Here is a 22,484-nt window from a genome sequence, read left to right on the forward strand (position 1 = left end):
GCCGCCCAGCAGGAGGCGGAGCCAGTATTGTCACTGGCAGGAGCAGGGCTATCAGTCGCCCAGCAGGAGGTGGAGCCAGTTTTGTGTCAGGCAGGGCAGGCTACTCTTCCCTCACTCTATGTGTAAACGCCCCATTCACCCCACACTGACTCGTTCAGACCTCTGGAGCCACCCAGCCCCTGACACACACACCAAACCAGCAGAGACCGGTAGATAGTTGGACAAGAAAATAGCCACTTTCTAAAAGTGCTATTTTCAAACATAGAATTTAAAAACCATCCATCCTAAAGGGTGTGTTATTAAATTCTGAGTTCAGGGATACTAAACTCGACTCGATACCATGCTCCCTGAGTCAGATAGATTATAATGGAGTTAATAATCCGTCTGCCCAGTCTGGCCTATGGGAGGCAGGTAGCCCTTCAATAGTGAAAAACGAAAATGGCTGTAATTCACTATTAGGTCATGCCACACACATCAGGGCATGACCTACCTTTTACCAACAATTCACCCTGCCCTAGGGCCTACCATAGAGGTGTCTGAAATGTGGCAAAGTGAAGGTTTAGAGACTGGTAAGTAGGTTTCCTTACCAAGTTGACATGGCAGTCAGGGACTGCACGCAGGCGCTGCGGTGGCAGGCCTGAGACACATTTTACACGCTGCTTCTGTGGGTGGCACAACCAGTGCTGCAAGCCCACCAGCAGCAGTTAACTTACACGCCCTTGGCACACGCAGTGCACTAGACTAGGGTCTGAACAGTAAGTCAACCAAGCCAATCATGGTAACACCAATCAATGTAACAATTTAACATAGGGAGCACTCGCACTGTGGCACTGATCAGCAGTGGCACAGTGCCCAAAGCAATAATCCAGCAAAAACATCGTAAACAGAGGAGGCAAACAGAAAAAAATGGAGGAGAGACTCATGCCAATGATGCCAGGTCTAACACTCTGGATGTCAATACATATATACATATATACATATATATATATTGTATACATTTATATATATTTTGTACAACTATATTTTTGACATCGATATTTGTTTTCTCGATATTTTTGTTCTTAACATTATAAATATAGGATGTCGATATTTTTGACATCGATATTTAAAACTCGATATTGTGGTATGAGGATATTTTAGGTGTCGATGTTCTGTCAGTGAACCCTTCACCACCATGAGCTGTTTCATTAATAGTAGTGTGGAGAGTTTGACTCTCAGTGGAGCAGGATGCATGTTATATTGACATTGAGGACACTTCACTCTCATGATAACTTAAAATTTTTGATGGTTGTTTGTGTTAAACTGATGGAAGGCTCTGTGTCTATTTGCCTTGAAGTGTGGAAATACGTTTAGTCTGAGGCAACGTATGCTGAACTATTGCATTTATTTGTGCTAGACAGAGCACATCTGTACTATTTGTGGATATAGCATCCAAAGTTGCGCTTGTGGTCAATAGTAAAGTGTAATTATGTTCTGTCTGTCTGAATCCCATTCCAGGAGTTTGATTTTCCTGTACTTGTAATGTGTAACAGTTAATTTGGGTTGCTCCTTTAACGTCTTTAGCTTGGGTTGTAGTTTAGCACAGTGGCACACTTGGAATGTTGTCCTCAGCTTGGCTTTTAAGAAAAGGTGTATAGTTTTTTATTTCTCTGTTCATCTGGCTTAGAAATGAATGTATATATTTCTAGAGTGTATCACATCTCTCTGCTATCTCTGGGGCTGCTTCACTGTGGATTTGGTTTTGAGAGTGTTAAATACATGGCTTTTTTATCCCGGGACACAGTTCTTTGACTCTAGGACACAGTCAAGTGGAGCAAACCACAGTCTCTCAGTTAGTTTTGTTTTGGAGTGGTGGTGCACTGCTAAGACTCTCACATATTCCATCAGTCATGACATGTTCAATGACAGCATTGGTAACATCAATGATGACATCTGAAATTACATTATTGATGACCAAACTGTGCTTGGTGGGGGCGTAAATTATGGTTACTTCATTGGGTGAGTTATAGTTAGTTCAGTTATCTATAACTAGTTAATTTCAGTGATTTTTGTTTAGAATGTTATCTTGAGAGTGACATTTTTATCTATCTATCTATCTATCTATCTATCTATCTATCTATCTATCTATCTATCTATCTATCTATCTATCTATCTATCTATCTATCTATCTATCTATCTATCTATCTATCTATCTATCTATCTATCTATCTATCTATCTATCTATCTATCTATCTATCTATCTATCTATCTATCTATCTATCTATCTATCTATCTATCTATCTATCAATCTATCTATCTATCTATCTATCTATCTATCTATCTATCTATCTATCTATCTATCTATCTATCTATCTATCTATTTATGTGTGCATATTGTGTCTATAAATTTATTGCAACAAACAAAGGTTACAAGGATGTTATAGTTAGGCTCAAATATCACTCGTACAATACCATAGAATTTCAGCAGTTTAGTTACCTGAGCTAACTAAACTTTACGCCATCCACAATGCACTACTTATAAACTCACATATTATATCACTCTTAACATGGTCAGTGACATCATTGATGACATCACTCTCTTGACTAAGGGTGAGTGGTTGAAAAGTTACTCCGTCCATCATCTTGTTTTGTTTTCTATGTTCTCCCTAAGTGGCCAAGGGTATGCCCAGACATGGGTCCCTTGCTCGCTGTGCCACTAGATTCAAACTAGCCTGGATGATGAGGGGTGAAACCCCGAAACCGGTCCCAGGATGCTTGTTTCCGATCCAGGGAGGACCTGGCCTGGCAGTTTGGGCTGGACTGTTCCCATGAGGAGCAGGGTGAAGACTGATTTGCATATGGCTGGGTCAAAACTGGGGTGGTATAGTGAGAAAACGAACAATGGATTAAACCCAGATCTCTTTCCTGGGGGTGAGCATTTGAAAAGTGTCAACACTCCGTCCATCAGCTTGTTGTGCTTGCTTCCCTCTAGACAGTCACACAAAGGGAGAAGAAGTGTGACATTTGTATCCTGGTGGACGATCGCCAGGCTGATGAACTTTCTTAAGGTTGATTGGGAGGGAGGAGATGATACATGCACCTGAATAGGACTTTGCCTGTCCCCACATAAAGAACTGCATACCCCCCTGTAGTGAGTCTGAAGCCAGGGCAGGAAAGGCAGGGACCTGGTGAAATCCAGGCATCTTTGAAGCCTCCCCCACTTCAAATGCACATTTGAGTATAAGTACTGGACCCCTGAATCAACCAAATAAGGACTTTGCTGGAACCAAGGACATTCTGCCTGCTAGAAGAGCTGCTGTGCTGTAGGAGGGACTGCCACTTTGCTGCCTGCTATGTTGTGTTGGCCTGCTGCCTGCTTCTTCTTGCCTCGGAGTGAGAAGGACTGGACCTGTTCTATACATCCTTGAACCCATTTCTCCAAGGGCTTGCTGTCTTGTCTCCTATTTTCTGAAGTGTGCGGGTCATAAAATACTTTTTGCAGCTCTGTTGGTGCTGCTGGGCTCTGCAATCTGTGAGTCTTACCTTTGCTTGAGGTGCCCCCTTCAGTCATGGGCCTCAAAATCAATGCATCGTCACCACTGCACTGATCGGAACCGACACTGTGCCCTTCGATGCTAGTCAATGCCGATCCAAGGACATCCCTGTATGGCTCGCGAGACCCGACTGCAAGGTTCAACAATGATGCAGTACCAATCTGAGGTCACAACTGCAAGGCTTGACGATGATGCAGCGTTTATCCGAAGATGCCGCTGCAAGGCTCGACTTTGGCGCATCGATCCAACTGTGTGAATCGGAACCGATGCATCAAGTCTGCAACACAGACGCTTGCTTCATCCTAAGGTACTTTTTCAATGGGCCCTTCTTGGGTCATGTAGCTGGCGGCCCTCCACCGCGGTCAGCCTATACTGTTGATTTACCCTGGTCTAGTGCGACCTCAAGTAACCTTTTAGTACTATTGACATCTAAGCACTGTTTTTGTATTTAATCTTTAAAAAATCGTATCTCAAATTCTTATTAGATTTTTGTCATTTTGGTCTTATTTTACTCACTTAAATATTCTCTATTTTTCTAAACTGGTGTGGAGCCTTTTGTGGTGTTTTCACTGTGTAACTGTAATTTAAGTGTTGCACAAATACTTTACACATTGTCTCGTAAGTTAAGCCTGACTGTTCTGTGCCACGCTACCAGAGGTTGAGTACAGGTTAATTTATGTTGTGTGTCTGGCTTATCCTGACTAGGATTGTGACTCCTGCTTGGACAGTGTATACACTCTGCCAAGCAGAAACCTAATTTGCTAACAGTAATTATATCTTACTTTACATTTAAAAAAACTGAAAAAATAAAGATTAATGTAACGTTATACTTAAGGGAAAATTTCAGTGACAACGCAATATTTTAAGCTTAAAAAAACATTGAAATTCATCAGTTATTGTTATCTCAAGTAACTATAGCTTGTGCCCTAAAGTAACTATAATTCGTTCCTCGCCATGTGCTGCTAATTGCCCTACATATTACATCACTCATGACATGATCTATGATATCACTGATAACATTACTGCAACACCTGAAATTACATAACTGATGACAAGACTGTGCATTGCTGGGGGCGCGAGTAATGAACTTAGGATAGGGAAAATTACAGATAAGCTTTGTAAAATGTAATGTTTTTCCTTCTTTTGCTTACTGTGAAGTGGGAATAGTAGTTCCCACCCCTCCAGTATCCCACATGTTCCCTATTGTTACTTAAATTGGAGTGGAAATAGTAAATCCAACCCTTTTGAAGTCCAAAACTTTCCTTACTTTTTCTCAAGTTGGAATGGAATACTAAATCTGATCCCTCCAAGTCCCAACATTTTTCCTACTGTTGCTCAAGTTGGAGTTGGAATAGTAAATACAACCTTCCAAAGTTAAATGGTTTCCCTACTGTAGCTCAGGTTAGAGTAGGAACGGTAAACTAGACCTCTACAAAGTCCAGCACTTCCCCTACTGCTGGCTACGTTGGAATGGAAATACTATATCTGGCCTCTCCAAAATACAACATTTTCCCCACTGTTGATCAGGTTGGAGTGTGAATAGTAAATATGAGCTTTCCAAAGTCTAACACTTCCCCTACTGTTACTCAGGCTTGTGTGGGAGTAGTATATCTGGCCCTTCCAAAGTCCAACACTCCCCCTACTTAGCTCAGGTTGGATTCAGAATAATACATCTGATCTGGTCAAAGTCCAACATTTTTACTGATGTAGCTTAGCTTGGAATTGTCTCTAAAATGTTCAACACTTACCCTACTGTTATTTACATTGGAAAGAAGACAGTAAATCTGTCTGCTTCAAAGTCCAACAATTTTCCTACTGTAGCTCAGGCTGTAGTGGGAATAATAAATTTGACCGCTGCAAAGTCCAACACTTTCCATACTGTTGTTTTCATAGGAGTGGAATAAGTCAATCTGACCACTGAAAGTGCAACACTCTCCCTACTGTAGCCATGTTGGAGTGGGAACAGTAAATTTAACATCTAAAAAGTCCAGGACATTCCTTACTATTGGTTAGATTGGAGTGGGATTAGTAAATCGGACCCTTCAAAGTCCAACATTTTCTGTACTGTAGCTCAGGTTGGAGTGGGAATAGTGAATCTGAAACCTCCAAAGTTCAACACTTTCCCTACTGTTCTTTACATTGGAGTGAGAATAGTAAATGTGACCCTTCAAAAGACCAACTCTTTTCCTGTTGTTGTTTTTGTTGGAATAGGAATAGTAAATCTGATGCCTCTAAAGTCCTACACTTTTCCAACTGTTTCTCAGGTTGAAGTGAAGATAGTACATCTGACCCCTTTACAGTCCAACACTTTCCCTGCCATATCCCAAGTCGGAGTGGGAATAGTACGTTTGGCCCCTTCAAAGTCCAGCATTTTCTCTACACTTGCTTACGTTGAAGTGGGAATAGAAAAGCAGACCCCTCCAAAGTCCCAAAATGTCCCTACTGTTGCTCAGGTTGAAGTTGGAATAGTAAATCTGACTTCTTCAGAGCCTAACACTTTCCCACTTTTGCTTATGGTGGAGTGGGAGTAGTACATCTATACCCTCCAAAGTCCAGCCCTTTCCCTACTGTGGCCTCCATTGGAGTAGGAATACTAAATCTAAACTCTCCAAAGCTCAGCACTCTATAATATTGCTCAGCTTGGGGTGGGATCGTAAATCCGACGCCTTTAGTGTCCAACTCTTTCTCTACTGTTCATTATGTTGGAGTGGGAACAGTAAATGTAACCCCTCCAAAGTCCAACACTTTACTACTGTTGTTTACATTAGAGTGAAAATACTAAATCTCACTGCTCCAAAGTGTAACACTATCCCTACTTTTGTCCAAACTGGAGTGGGCATAGCACATTTGAAACCTCCAAGTCAAACTTATTTAAATATTCAAGTTATTTTTCTATACATATGTTTTGTTTTAATTTCAAAAGTTAGTTTAATGTGAATTATTTTCATTACTTATTTATTAATACTTTTGTGGTAATTTATTTCTTCATTTTGTTATGGCATGCATTTGTTAATTGATAATATCTAGTGTTTGTTATAATTGATTTGCATCAGCATTTTGTATTCTTTATTACTTAAATATATATATTTTTCAATATTATGTTAATTATTTTTTGCATTTACTTTAAAGTCTATATTGTTTATTTTATATTTGTACGTTTTTTATTATATATGTTTTAAAGTGAATATAGTGTATAATATTCAATATACTTACCCATTTTCTTTGATATTTTGGTCTACCATATTTTTTTAGTTGATATTTTTGACTTTACATAAAGGTGCCGATTCCGATCCGTTAAAAAAAATTACCGTACGACTCGTATCCGTATTTTTTTACATACGAATCGTACAAGTCCCGTACAACCGGTGAAGTACGATTCGTACGTGAAAAATACATACGAATCGCTTCGGGAAAAGTCTACAAGACGTCCCCGGACAGTTTTACATACAAATCGTAAAACTGAAGTCCGAGCGCGCAAGTACGATCCGTACCGCCCTTCCGAAAACACAAGCGCATGGAAAAGGCCCCGTACGGAGCGAACGCCGTACCACTCGTATACGGGTAAACTTGTGCCCGGGATATGAGTCGTACAGCCCACCCATCCCCCCCATATGTCAGCATCGTACCCTCCCATGTCCGCACTCTACCCCAGCCCCGAACGTGTACGCACCTTACCCCAGCACCGTACCCCAGCCCCGTACATGTACGCACCGTACCCCACCACCGTACCCCAGCCCCTTACTTGTACACACGTACCCCACCACCGTACCCCATCCCCGTACATGTACGCACCGTACCCCACCACCGTACCCCAGCCCCTTACTTGTACGCACCGTACCCCACCACCATACCCTAGCCCCGTACTTGGATGCACCGTACCCCAGCGCTGTACCCCAGGCCTGTACTTGGACGCACTGTACCCCAGCGCCGTACCCTAGCCCCGTACCCCAGCACCGTACCCCAGCTCCGTACATGTATGCTTCCGTACCCCAACACCGTACCCCAGCCCCGTACATGTACGCACCGTACCCCAATGCCATACCCCAGCCCCGTACATGTACGCACCGTACCCCACCACCATACCCCAGCCCCGTACTTGGACGCACCGTACCCCAGCGCCGTACCCCAGCACTGTATCCCAGCCCTGTACATGTACGCACCGTACCCCAATGCTGTACCCCAGCCCCGTACATGTATGCACCGTACCCCACCACCGTATCCCAGCCCCGTACTTGGACGCACCATACCCCACCACCGTACCCCAGCCCCGTACTTGGACGCACCGTACACCAGCACTGTACTTGTACGCACCATACCCCAAGACGGTACCCCAGCCCCGTACTTGGACGCACCGTACCCCACCACCGTACCCCAGCATCACGTATGTACGAACCGTACAACAGCATTGCATATGTGAGCACTGTACAACAACATCGCGTATGTACGCACCTTACATATGCTAAAACTACTCGTACAGAAACAGGACACTATGAAACAGCACAAGGAGGGTCAATTCGACTTGCACAACATCACAAAACACGTCAACAGTAGAAACTACATCTAAAAGACTGACCTGGCACATCCAAACAGGCAAACAGAGGCCCAAACTGACAACCACCTCTTATAACACATCCACCAAAATTTCAAACCCAGCCACACCCACAAATGGACCAATAAAAAGGGCCCACACTCACAAACCATGAGCCTTTGCAACAGACCCACCGCTGACAGACACCACACACAAACAACTGCACCCATACACCTTAACTTACACACCTCCACACAACCTCCTTCGCACATACCCCCTCTACACATTCACACACACACCTACACATTCACATCCACACATCTACAACCATCCATACCCTCACCCCACACCATGCCCACAGACAAGAATCCAAAGTTCACAATGGAGGAGCTGGACATCCTTGTCAACGAAGTCATCAGAGTCGAGCCACAGCTCTTTGGAACATTGGTCAGACAGACCAGCATAGCCAAAAAATCATGCCTGTGGCAGAGGATCGTCAATCGGGTGAATGCTGTTGCACCCATCAGAAGGACCAGGAATGAATGCCAAGCCAGGTGGTACGATCTGCGGAGGGCAGTCAAGCGCAAAATGAACAAGGACTACGCCCAGAGTAACATCACTGGAGGTGGGCTGCCCCGCAGACCGGTACATTACCATCCCTGGGAGGAGAAGGTGATGGCCCTGCTTCCGCCGGTGGAAGTACACGGAGTCGAAGGAGTTGCCGAGCCTGGTGAGTACACAAACAACTTACGGAACATGGGGGTAATGGCATCCACACCCCAACTACAACAAATGCACTCACCTACCGCCAAGCCCTCCCCGGATACAACCACACTCAAAAACAACGCTCATGCCACTAACTTGTGTATGCCCCATTCACAAAGCAAGGCCATGTCATGTCCCAGCCTACACAAACCACAAACCCAAGACTGGATGTCCGGGATGCTGGGAGGGTGGGGATCACTAAACATATTGTACAACTCAGAAACAGACACCATTGCCCTCAGCCCATATGGCCCAGGTACATACCCATGCACCATGCTCAATGCACAGGGACTGGCAAAGTACTGACAAGGTAGCTGACACTTGACCCTGCTGTAGGCAGCACAAGGCCCTCCTGTGACCACTGCAAACTCCAACACAAACGCAACAAGCTCAGATATCTAGGACAGGAACTCACACTCACTGACATGGCAGCATGCTCCATGGGGGGACAGATACATCACCTGGGAGACCCACTGCCAAATCACACTACACCCACCAGCAGGCACCGTCAATCAATCAACAATCGATCAGGGTACTTGTAAGGCGTGCTACTTACCTGTGAGGGTCTCAAGGCGCTGAGGGGGGGGGGGGTTCTACTACTGCTCGAAGAACCAGGTCTTGAGGAGTCTTCTGAAGGCAAGTAGGTCTTGGGTCAGTCGTAGGTGGGTTGGGAGGGTGTTCCAGGTCTTGGCGGCGAGGTAGGAGAAGGATCTGCTACAGGCGGTCGTACGTTGGATGCGGGGGACAGCTGCGAGGGCGAGGCTGCCGGAGCGGAGCTGGCGGGTGGGGGTGTAGAAGCTGAGTCTGATGTTCAGGTAGGCTTGTCTGGCGTTGTGGAGTGCCTTGTGTGCGTGGGTGAGGAGCTTGAAGGTGATCCTCTTGTCGATGTGGAGCCAGTGCAGGTCACTCAGGAGGGGGGTGATGTGGCTGTGGCGGGGGCGTTGACGATCAGCCGTTGGTGTTTGGATGGGAGTCCTGCATAGAGTGCGTTGCCATAGTCCAGTCTGCTGCTAACGAGGGCCTGTGTCACTGTTCTACTTGTTTCGGTCGGGATCCACCTGTAGATCTGGTGGAGCGTACATAGGGTGTCGTAGCAGGAGGAGGCGATGGCGTTGACCTGCTTGGACATGGAGACGGAGGATGCGAGGATCAATCCTAGGTTGTGTGCGTGATCGGTGGGTGTCGGTGCTGTCCCCAGTGCGGTCGGCCACCAGGAGTCATCCCAGGCTGAGGGTGTGGGTCCGAGGATGAGGACCTCCGTCTTGTCCGAGTTCAGTTTCAGATGGCCGCTCCTCATCCAGTCTGCGATGGCCCGCAGACCCTCGTGGATGTTTGTTTTGAGGGTCCTTGGTGAGGGAGAGGATGAGCTGGGTGTCGTCGGGATAGGAGATGATTTTGAGGTTGTGGTGGCGGGCCACTTGTGTGAGGGGGGCCATGTGGATGTTGAACAGCGTCGGGCTGAGGGATGATCACTCACCCCTTACACAAGCACACACCCCCGGGGCAGCCAATGGAGTTACCCACTCTCACAATGGACATGTGACACAACAAGATCAAGCCACAGCCAAAGAAGCATCCAAGCCCAAATTTGACAAGCCAAACACCCTGGAGAACATTTCAATCAGTCCCCTGCAACATACCCATCCACAAGTGAACATTGAAGTGAATGCTAGGCACATACAACTACCTGGAGGAACTGTGGCAACTAGAATATGTATGAAACATGGATGTTGCATTAAACAGCATTAACATTGTCTGTCTCTCACACACAGGGTAACATCATGGATCTCCCCCCAACAATGGGGGGGGAAGTACCACAGTCCCAGGCTCGGGAGGAACCTGATCCCACCGGCAGCGACACCTCACAACACTCCGCGGATGACCCCAACCCACCTGGCCCCTCTGGTGTCCAAGCCCCTGTAGCACCTGCTTCAGGTACATCTGTGCCAACCACCACCCCCATTACTGCCACATCCCAGGAGACACCCAGGAGCCCTGCCCACACTGAACAACTGAGCCAGTCTGACCTGGAGGGACAAGGTTCACCGGCACCCAGGAGGAGGCAGACAACACCGACACTGCCATCCCTCAGGGGTCCCGTAGACCCGATGTGCCCACAACGGCAGGCCAGGCTCGTGTGGGCAGGGGTGGTGGGAGTGGCGCAGGCGGAGGCGAGAACCTGGCCAGACAGCTGAAGGGACCAGTATGTCACACGTACGCAACATCATGGAGGCATACCGGCGTGACACCAGGGCCATCAGTCAGATAGTGGCGACCCTCACAGACATTAAGAATCAGCAGGCCGATCAACATGCCAGTCAACAGCAACACCAAGGACGGATTGAGGCAAGTCTGGCTGAGCTACTGGCGGTGCAAAGGGACATAAGCTATTCACTCCGTCGGATCGCCGGCAACATGGGCAACCCTCCCTGTGACACCAGGCGCAGACCAGCTCCAGCCACAGGGAGGGAGGAGGAGGAGGAGGAGGATTCGTCCGATGGAGCGTCCCAAGCATCGTCAAGGCCTGCATCTGAGGGTCCCCGGAGGAAGGTGGGTCGTCCACGGAAAAGACCGTGAGAGGCAGCGGACCATCCACATCTCCCAGGTCACCTGGCCTGGCACCTGGCCTTCATGCGCAACAGCAGCACATCATTCACTGACATTCTCTGCCACATGGACTTGCTGGTCACATTCTGACCAATGATGACCAACACTGTGGTCTGGACTCTGATGACTTCAAATGCCAAGGATCCCATCTCCCCCTGTGAACTTTGGATTCTATGCACCCGGTAGAGCACCTAACAAAACACACACCCCACCGAGAATAAAACTATTTATTTGTTATTAGATGTTGCAGTCATTTTGCATTAGTCCACAACATACGTGTGGGTAAATGTCAAACTATGCCTGAGTGTTGAACTAACTCCAGCCATCCATACCCTGGGATCTGAGTCCGGTACAAGACACACATGGGTCACAATGTATCATCCGATACAGCCTAGGAGCCCAATACTCACCCGTGATGGCCTCAAGCTGCTGAGGGAGGGGCTTGAAATACTGTGCGGACACACCAATCAGGAAGAGGATGATGAAAGCCTAGAGGTCATGGCTCATGTGGCGGTTCCCGGGGAGGGAGTCTCAGGTATGTTTGTCCAGGTGGGAGAACCATCTCCTTCATGCTGGAGTGTTGTGGATGTGAAGAATGGTGGCCAGGCCAAGTTCAGATGCATAGAGTTGGGCCAACGGGGTCTTGGATGACAGACGTACAAGGTTGAATTTGGGGTCTGGGGTTGTTGACTGCCTCCTGAGTGTGTGTGAGGAGTGTGAAGGTCATCCTGCAGCACACAGTGATCCCTTGCAGCTATCTCAGGTGGACGGTGATGTGGATGGGGTGCAGGATGTTGAAGCTGAGTTGTGCGGATGCACCCTGGATGTGGAAACGTTTCCCGTGAGTTTGGATGTACTTGCTCCGTAGAGGGCGGGGCAGTAGTTGACACAGCTGGTGTCGTGGACCTGGGAGATGGTCTGTCTGTCCTTGGAGTGGATCCAGCTGTAAGGGGACAATCCTCAGATGATTACCTCAGTCCAGCCTCAGGTGGCTGATGTTCAGCCATTCATCCATGGACCTCATGCCTTCTTGAATGTTGGAACTGGCAATGGCTGCGTCTTTGGTGAGGGTGAGGAGCACCTGGGTGTAAATGGCATACGACATGATGATGAGGTTGGGTGCGCATGTGATGGTGGAGAGGGGGGTCCAGGACACATTGAAGATTGACACGCTGAAAGATGATCCCTGGGCCATGTGCCAGATGACGCCACTATACTACATGCTGAAGGCTTGAGTCCCACTCTCATGGCCTTGCTGGTGGACGGACCCGGTGTGGAGAAGGAGAGACATGATCTGGTTGGTGTGACAGGGCCTGGAAGGCGGGGCAGCGCTGTGTAGGCAGTTGGAGTTGCACACTCAGCATGCAAAGGTGTCGTGTGTGTGCTTAGGGTATGCCTGAGAGCAGGCGGTTGATTTTCGGATAGACATTGCTTGGAGGGTGTCTGCAACATCAGACTGTAGTGTGCTGTGGGTCATGCAAGGACATGAGGGTCGTGCAATGTGCACGCTGCATGTGCTGACGGTCCTGCCTTTGGCACCACGTGGCCGCAACAGTGGCACAGACAAGATGATGACAGCCAAATGAGTGGGTGGAGGGAGGCAGAGAGGAGCATCTTTGAGGCGTGTGTGTTGCCGAATCCCGCTACTTTGTGGGCCCTTGCTGCAGGGGCCGCAGCAGCAGGCGGCATGTCCTGGAAACTATGCCAAAAGTAGCACACAAAGACAAGGATGTCAGAAAGGACAACTGCAACAGGCATATGTAAAGGAAGGAGTGTCCGGTTACCCATGGCACACCCAGAGAAAATGGATGCACAATCACCAAAGAGGACTGACACAGGATCAGGAAACAGAAGGCCGAGCCGCGCACAGGAGACACACAATCAGCAGGCGTTGATGGCCCGTTGTGGGGACCAACATGCCCAAATACATACACAACCATGGACTTCATGCACATCGAGATTCTAACCCATGAAGAACTGCATGCATGTAGCCAAACTACACATAGACTCATATGCACAATCTTTGACAACTATGCCAGAGATGCCGCATGCAAAGTGGCAAGAGACCTGCATTGACAGAGATGAGGCACCATGGAGGGTGCGGAACCCCTTTATTACTCAGGCTCACTCTAAGGGAAATGCATCAATATGAACAGCCTCACAGGTCATTTGGCTGAACATGTGGGACCTACACTGGACACCCTCTTCACAACACAGATGTAGTAAATCCAAATGGCCTGGCACACAAGTTAAGGGGATGAGCCAAACACCCCCTGCTGCACACGGAGAGGCTGCAATTCCCCATTGAGCCTCTTATGGGGATGTCCCACACTATGTCCACCTGTAGCATCCCGTATGTTTCCGAGGGAAGTTTTACACACATTGATGCCTTCATCAGAATCCACAAACCATTACAGATGACTGTCACGAAGGTTGACTATCAATTCATGGGAGTCATGCTACATGTCATGTGCCCCGTGGTGAGTCGACATGTATGCATGGTAACCCAACATGCACAGGAGCAGTCCCCACACATTCCAAACACGTAACACCCCCAAAATGCCTTGCTGCAATCCTCACCCAAAATGACTTTTCCCCATGTCCGTGCATGGAACGCTGATTCAGCACACGTTGCAATACTCATGAGGAATAGCAGGAGGCCAACGATGACACGACCAGACAACATGTGCAAGAACCTGTGGATGACAGACACACAAGAAGTCAGCTAAAAGATTGTTATCCGCATACATGGTCATTTACTCTACAGGAATAATGTTGTCACCATGCGATTTGAAAATTTTGTGTCTCAGCTAAAATGAGTGGAATGACATCATCACTCGAGTGACACATCAGAACACACATCTAAGTCACTTAGCATTAGGCCTGGGCTCAAAATCCGTTCCGCTCGCGGAAATTGAGATCATTTGATATTTTCGCGTTCCGCGGAGAGCGCGAAAATGTCAAAATTTCCGCAATCCGCATTTTACCGCAAATTTTTTGCTTGCTCGCGCTGTAAAATAATACATTCTTGCATGCGCGCGATCGCCTTACCTGAATCCCCACGTTCGCCGAAAAGTTTTCCTGATCCAGTCGCGTTCTCCACGAGATGTTGGATTGTTGTTAGCCATTTGCGCTGTCTCGCGACAGTTCGCGCCCGCAGTAACATCATTCGTCGCGCGATCACGTCTTTCTTCTCGCGATAATGCACTGCGAGACAAGTGAAAACAAGATGGCCGCACCCGTGAGCAACCGCATGGGTAAGTTGGTAAGCCGCAACCACGCAGAACATACCGCGAACGGGCGGGAAAAATACTTCTGCATCTTCGCGATATTTCCGCGTGTTTGCGGAGATTTTTTACATTTTCGCGATAATTTGCGAAAGTGAATTTCGCAAATTCCGCCCACCCCTACTTAGCATACAGTCAGCTGGACACACACATTGCAACACATGCCACACAAGGCTCCAAGCGTGCACACTCAGACCCAGTGACTTACCATTATGAGAAGAAGTTGCATATGAGCTGACTCCGGATATCCTCCTCCTCCTCCTCACTTGCCTCATGACCAAGCCCTTCATCCTCCACGGGTGGATGTTCCTGCTCATGCTGCTCCAGGATGAGTGGCACTGCCTTCTCCACTGCCATGTTGTGCAGCATGCAGCACACGAGGAAGATTTTGCAGACCTTTGCCGGTGCATATGGGAGGGACCCACCTGTCTTGTGAAGGCACCGGAATCGGCTCTTCAGGAGGCCAAACGTCCTCTCAATCACTCGCCTGGTCTGCCCGTGTGCATTGTTGTAACGGTGATCTGCAGCTGATCTTGGATTGCGGAGAGGCGTCATCAGCCATGGCATGTTGGGATAGCCAGAGTCCCCAACATGGAAACATCATGTAAATAAGTGGGTCAGGAGATGCTGTAAGATACAAAGATACCGCAAAACACAGGACAAACAGAGTATACTCACCAACAAGACATGCTCGTTCGTTGTGCAGCCGCAGCATCATTTGTGGCACCCTGCTACGCCTCATGATTAGGCATTGTGTGCTGACCCTGAAAAACGTGCACAGACATGGGAAATCAGCATGTTAGCAAGACACACCACAAGGGCATTTATAGAGTGGTAATGTTTACGGTTGCGATAGGCAACTTCCTGTGCCTGTGGTGGTACCAAAGCCACATGTGTCCCATCAATGGACCCAATGACATGGGGCATCACTCCCAGGGCATAGAAATCACCCTTGACACCTGTCAACTCCTCAGGAGTCGGAAAATGGATGAATTCATCCAGGTGCTCCAACATGGCTGCCAAAACATCATGCAGGACACGGCTGAACATCGTCTGTGACATGCCACCAACATCAGCTATGGTGAATTGAAACGTACCTGTGGCAAATAAATGTAGGGCTGCCATCACCTTCATCTTGGGGGTCAGCGCAGTAGGATACCTGTGTCGTGGTTTGAGGTGTGGTGCCAGCTTGGCGGTCAAGTCCTCAATCAACTCTTGGGTGAATCTGTAACGGCGTATGCAGTCAGGATCCCTAATGGCACCCAAGTCTGGCATAGGTCTGGGGACAGGCGGTGCCCTGCAGAAAATTGGAATGAATAACGAACAGTGAGAACATAACAACATCAATGTCAATGAACTGAGCACATGCTCAACTTCTAATACACATCTGCTAAATACAGAGTATGCCAGCCAGGTGATACTCCTACAAAAAGCCAGCTACACCCGTTGATTTTCAAGTCTACATGACATGCCCTGAAACGAGCTGTGGGCCAGTGTCAGTGAACAGCCAGAGACATCACAAGAGTGACATACATCCACATATCAGCATTTGAAGGATGTCATCTCATACAGACAGCTGACAGCAAGCTAGACGCACAGATCACATGGAATGTCAAATGTACAGATCACACACATTGCGATGAAGGGGTACACGTGAAAACAGAAAACACAGACATTGAGATGACGCAGATATGTCCTCATGTCAAAATATCATGTTTGATGCATACAGACACACGTTACGTGGAAATCCACATGTGGCATGGTGTGCGTAGATGTGTGCCATGCCCATCTACACACAGACACATGTTGGATGCAGCAACAGCGATGCATTTGACGGAACACCAACAGCAAGCTCATGGGAACACATGACAAACACATGACATAGTCACATCGGTGCACACTGGTCGTTAAATGTCAGTTGTTAGTGTCCCTGTTCCTGGCATCAGGGGACAGTTGCGGGTGGTGGTGACTGTGCCAAACCAGTGATGCTGTGCTTGACACGTTTGTACTACATGCACACATGTGCAAAAGTGTGAAGGGGAAGTGTGCCACATAGTGCCCCATCACACATGACATGTGTACACAGGTCATCACACATCAAATGTGTAGATTGTGTAAAGTGGTGTGATTCCCAAGGGATCAAAATGTATTTCGTTTGCGTTTCAAAAGTACTTACAGGTCTCTGAGTGTGGGGACACCTTCAGCATTGAGGTCTGTTATTTAGCCTTGGGTGCACAAATACTGTTTCTTTCACAGTAAACAAGAGGTGGCATGCTTTCAAAGTATTGCTGTGCTCAACTGTTCCCAGACACTAGCTTCTCAGTATATTTATAATTCAAGATTTTGGCTGTTGTGTCCTATTTTTCATTGTTATGGTGGGTCAACCAACTGGGGAGTACAGGGCTTACATATGTGCGGAGTCATCTAGATGTTACTCATGATGCATTGCCTGATAAGCACTGTGACCTATTTTGTTTTGACTCATGTGTCAGATGTATACAGGTGTCTGATTATTTTCTGTATCTTCACCTTACCCACAGCATCATCAGAGGAAACCGAGGGAGACACCTGCACGGTCCTGGAGGAGGGATCCAGCACCGGTGCCACCAGTGCTGCCGAGTCTGCGGGAGCAAGTGGCACGGAGGGCGAGGGGAGTCAGGCAGAGGACCTGTCTGGTGGCGACACCGACTACGACACTGACGGGTCCAAGGCTGAACTCATCGAGGGGGCAGAGGCAGCTACAACACCTGGAAGCAGCACAACATCTGTCCCCGCCTCCTCCATTCCCATCACCGCCCTCCCAGTTGCTCCGGTCCCTTCTGTCCGTGCAGGGCACCACCATGTCTCCTTCGTGCCAGGCACCGCACCCCCTGCCCCTGTCACCCCAGCTGCCCTCACTGCAGAGTCTGTGGACATTCAGCGGCAGTTGCAGGTTGGCCAGACATCGATGCTGAATGTCCTCCATGGCCACACCACACTGCTGACACAGATGGTGTCATTCATGGAGGGCATGTCAGCAGCGATGTCTGACCAACAGATGTTGCTGATGTCCATGGACTCTTCACTGACGGCAGCAGTGAGTAACCTGCAGCGCTTCGTCCCCCCACCCCAGCCCCATCCACACTTCCCACTCCCATGCCTGTCCCATGCACACCCAGACATTCCCAAGCACGCACCCCACCAGACACAGGCAGCAAACCACCACGTAGGGGCAAGCACACACCTCCTGGCACGCACACTCAGGGGGATAAAGGCACACCCACTGGGTCTGGGGCACACAGACATACACGCAGCCACAGTCTGAGTCCGCATGCCTCACTACCCAGTCCCTCCAAAAGCCCTCCCCTTGGCTCCCCTGCCACACAGTCAGACAAGGTGAGCTACATGTCTGTGCTGGGCCACAGCCCCACTGTCTCACCAGCCCGCAAGCGGGCAAGGCACTCCCCGGGTAGGGGAGTTGAGTCCCCCCCATGTCCACCCCCTCCCCCAGAAGCGCTGCACCCCATCCCTCCGACCCCCCCCTCCTTTGTGCCTGTGGTTTCTTCTGGTGCAGGGGATACTCTGGACGCCCTGGCAGAAGTGTGCAGCGCCGAGCTCACCTCCACCTTTGGCGCTGCCCCACCCCCTGTGGTGGAGGCGTCCGGCCCTGCACCCACCACACCTACCCTTACCCACATGATGCCCCCCCAGTCGACGAACCTGAGGGTTCCACTATGCAGGCAAGCTAGGGGAGACGCGTGCCCATGTGTCCCCCCTAGGACTTCTATTCTGGACTGGCCATTGGCCTTTGTATATAATGTTCTTGAAAAAAGAATATTTTTATGCTGATTAAAGCATTTTATTTTTACTTTGAAGACTATTGCATTTCAGGTATTGATGTTGGTGCTGATGCTTCAGGAGTTGGGGTTGTGGTAATGTGTTATGTTTCTGGCAAAGGTTCGAGTCTGATGGTCATGAGGTGGACCATGGGATCTGCGTGCCATCACAAGGTCTCTGCAAAGGATCTTTGGTTGTGTGTGTTATTTGTTTTTTGAGACATTGTACCAAGGAGTGTCCCTTCCTCCGTGGCACCTGACATCTTCCTTGCAGAGAGTTGCACAATTGTTGTGCTGACCTGTGTATACATTCCCTTTGTTGGTGACGGATCCCTTTAACCATGGCCATGCCTGCTCAGCAATGTCTCCGGCTGCATCATCTGTGCCATCCTTGCTAGTCACTGTACTTGTGTATTGAGTATGTTGACATGTCTTCGTGGAGAAATTCTCCATTTTCCGCACTATGTATGTGTGTTATCCCAGCCTAGCACACATATGGTACTTGTTCTGAAGGGTATTTGGGAACCTAACTCACAATAGTGGGCATTGTATCTGTGGGAACTCCACCCTATTCCTTCCATGAGAGACAACATCTTGGTGGCTGTCCCAGCACCTGTACATTCCTATCAGTCCTTGGATGTGCGTGACAGTGTGTGTTCCCTTTGGCTCTCTTAGTTTAGTAGGCATTGACATGACTATGCAGTCTTGTGGCATGATCTCTGTGTGTGTATTGTGCTGCATCCGCCAGGGGTGGGTATGCACGTGTCATTTGTCCTCACACCCACATGTGGTGTGTAATGCTGTGGGGGAAAGACATCCTTCCTCATGGGAGTGGGACACTGCTGTCAGTGATGTGTTGTTATGGCACTATCAACATAGTCAAAAATTAGGGATGCGTACATACACCCATGGAGTTGTGGTCGACTGACAATGATGTACACACCCCCATGTCTCTGTCCACTGCTGGTATTCCTCTGCACCCACGCCTCACATGTCTCTGTCCACTGCTGGTATTCCTCTGCACCCACCCCTCACATGTCTCTGTCCACTGCTGGTATTCCTCTGCACCCACCCCTCACATGTCTGTCCACTGCTGGGAGTGATAGGCACCCACCCCCATGTCTCTGTCCACTGATGGGAGTGATAGGCACCCACCCCCATGTCTCTGTCCACTGCTGGTATTCCTCTGCACCCACCCCTCACATGTCTCTGTCCACTGCTGGGAGTGATAGGCACCCACCCCTCACATGTCTCTGTCCACTGATGGTATTCCTCTGCACCCACCCCTCACATGTCTCTGTCCACTGCTGGGAGTGATAGCACCCACCCCTCACATGTCTCCGTCCACTGATGGAAGTGATAGGCACCCACCCCATGTCTCTGTCCACTGATGGGAGTGATAGGCACCCACCCCTCACATGTCTCTGTCCACTGCTGGTATTCCTCTGCACCCACCCCTCACATGTCTCTGTCCACTGCTGGGAGTGATAGGCACCCAACCCTCACATGTCTCTGTCCACTGCTGGTATTCCTCTGCACCCACCCCTCACATGTCTCTGTCCACTGCTGGGAGTGATAGGCACCCACCCCTCACATGTCTTTGTCCACTGCTGGGAATCCTAGGCAGCCACCCCTCACATGTCTCTGTCCACTGCTGGGAGTGATAGGCACCCACACCTCACATGTCTTTGTCCACTGCTGGGAATCCTAGGCAGCCACCCACCCAGCCACCTGCACCCTTGGTGCAGTACACTGCTGTCCTGGGCATACACACACCCCAATATACTGGTTATATGCTGCACCAGGCCCTAAGCCAACATTTGTGGCGTGTGTATGCCTTGTATCACAAATGTACTGGTGCCCTAGGGGTACGGGTGATGCGGACCGTACCCCCGCATTAATAGGGTGGGTACGGTCCGTACCACGCGTACCCCTACGTCACCACTACAATGGTGGTACGGACCGTACCCACGGTCTGAGGGCGTGGGTACGATCCATACCACCATTGTAGTGGTGCCGTAGGGGTACACGTATTACGGACCGTACCCACGCCCTCATAGCGTGGGTATGGTCCATACCACCATTGTAGTGGTGATGTAGGGGTACGCGTGGTACGGACCGTAACCATGCTATGAGGGCGTGGGTACGGTCCGTACCACCATTGTAGTGGTGACGTAGGGGTACGCGTGGTACAGACCGTACCCACGCTCTGAGGGCGTGGGTACGATCCGTACCACCATTGTAGTGGTGCCGTAGGGGTACGCGTGGTACGGACCGTACCCACGCTATGAGGACGTGGGTACGGTCCATACCACGCGTACCTCTACGTCACCACTACAATAGTGATACGGACCGTACCCACGCTATGGATGTGTGGGTACGGTGCGTATCAATAATCTAGTGGTGACATAGGGGTACGCGTCCACTTCCGTTGTTGCGGGATGCAGGGATTGTTGGACATGCCCCCCCGAAGTGACCAGACCCTGGAGGTAATGTATGTACAGAATATAGTAGTTTTTAAATTGGGTAGGTGTTATGTTTCCTGCCCCTCGCCCCCCCTTTGCCCCTGGGTGTTGTTCTGACCTTCTGCGGCATGCACGGCAGTTTCGGTGCACCAGGTCGTAGGCTAGGAGGACCGGTATGACACGTAGGATGGGGTCCATGGCTGTCCGTCGCGTTCCGGGGCTCCTTATTTGTGTCGTACTCAGTTTCCCGGGAGTTTTTGGCTGCCGTAAAATATAAGCCGTGCGGAGTGACGTAGGCACGAATCGTACTTGCTGGTCCGTAAAACGCTGCCTGACTCCGTGCAGACGTCGCGTACGCACTGTCCAGGATCAGAATAGTAGGTATTTTTTAGCCGTACGGTGTTTTTTACGAATCGTACAGAAATGGTATTTCTGTACGAATCGTACTTGCTGGTTTGTAAGGTGGATTTCCCGGGTACGAGTCGTACGGAGAATACGCTCCGTACGACCATTCGTACCCGGGTTTTACAGGATCGGAATCGGCACCAAAGTATATAAAGTTGATATTTTTGTCCTTGTTTTGGGGCAATTTTATTTTATTATCTCATCACACAATCCCATAGAGCCCTCAACCCCTTTGTTAACCAGGCTATGTGTTTCTCTGATTGTGTATTAAGACTCTTTCCCTTACTTCCCTCTTCTAGTCGTGGCAGTACATGATGCTTGATGGCTTTCTCTTCTTTTAGTCATGTTTGGGTCTTATTTTCATCATGTACAGCAGAGGAGATGAGTAGTAAACATACACTTTCACTATCTGAACAAGAATTCTATGCTGAATCTCATTGTAGGTCACCTTCTACTCCTCAACATTTACCTCTCTCTGAAACCCAGTTTTGGTACTCATTGAATCTCACTATACTGCAGAACTACTCTTCTGCCTGTGATAGTAGCACAGTAACGTATACTCAGCACCTGGCATGCGCATGCCAGAAATCAAAGGAGCTTATGCGCCATTCTCTACCTGATGTAGGCATTCTTTATCACATCTTTCTTAATGTGTCTTATAGGACTCTTCTCTTTTCAGGCACCACGGACGTCTCTCCCCTGGTAGCTGTTATATCTGAAGCAATGAGAGGCCTGTGTTTGTTGGCGGTAGCTATACATACTATACTGTCCTGAAGAAGTTGTCTGGATCATTTTGATTATCAAGGTGTGCAGAAACATATAGATGCCTTAACAAATGAGTAGACTTGTGTACTATGTTGTTAAAGTTTGTGATAGGGAACTCAGCAATATAAAGAATTATGAGAGCTAATTGTATAAAAAGTATCACCTTTATGTAAACTGCACTAGTTTTTATATGCACTGGAAAAAGTAGATTTAAAGAGAAAACAAATGATGGTATCATCCACCAATGTGGATAGAACAATGTATACCAGTTGAGAGGCAGACCATCATGGGCATATCCTTTCTTTGAAAAAATG

This window comes from Triturus cristatus, chromosome 4_1 (genome assembly GCF_964204655.1).
Source record: "Triturus cristatus chromosome 4_1, aTriCri1.1, whole genome shotgun sequence".
NCBI classification, from domain to species: Eukaryota; Metazoa; Chordata; class Amphibia; order Caudata; family Salamandridae; genus Triturus; species Triturus cristatus.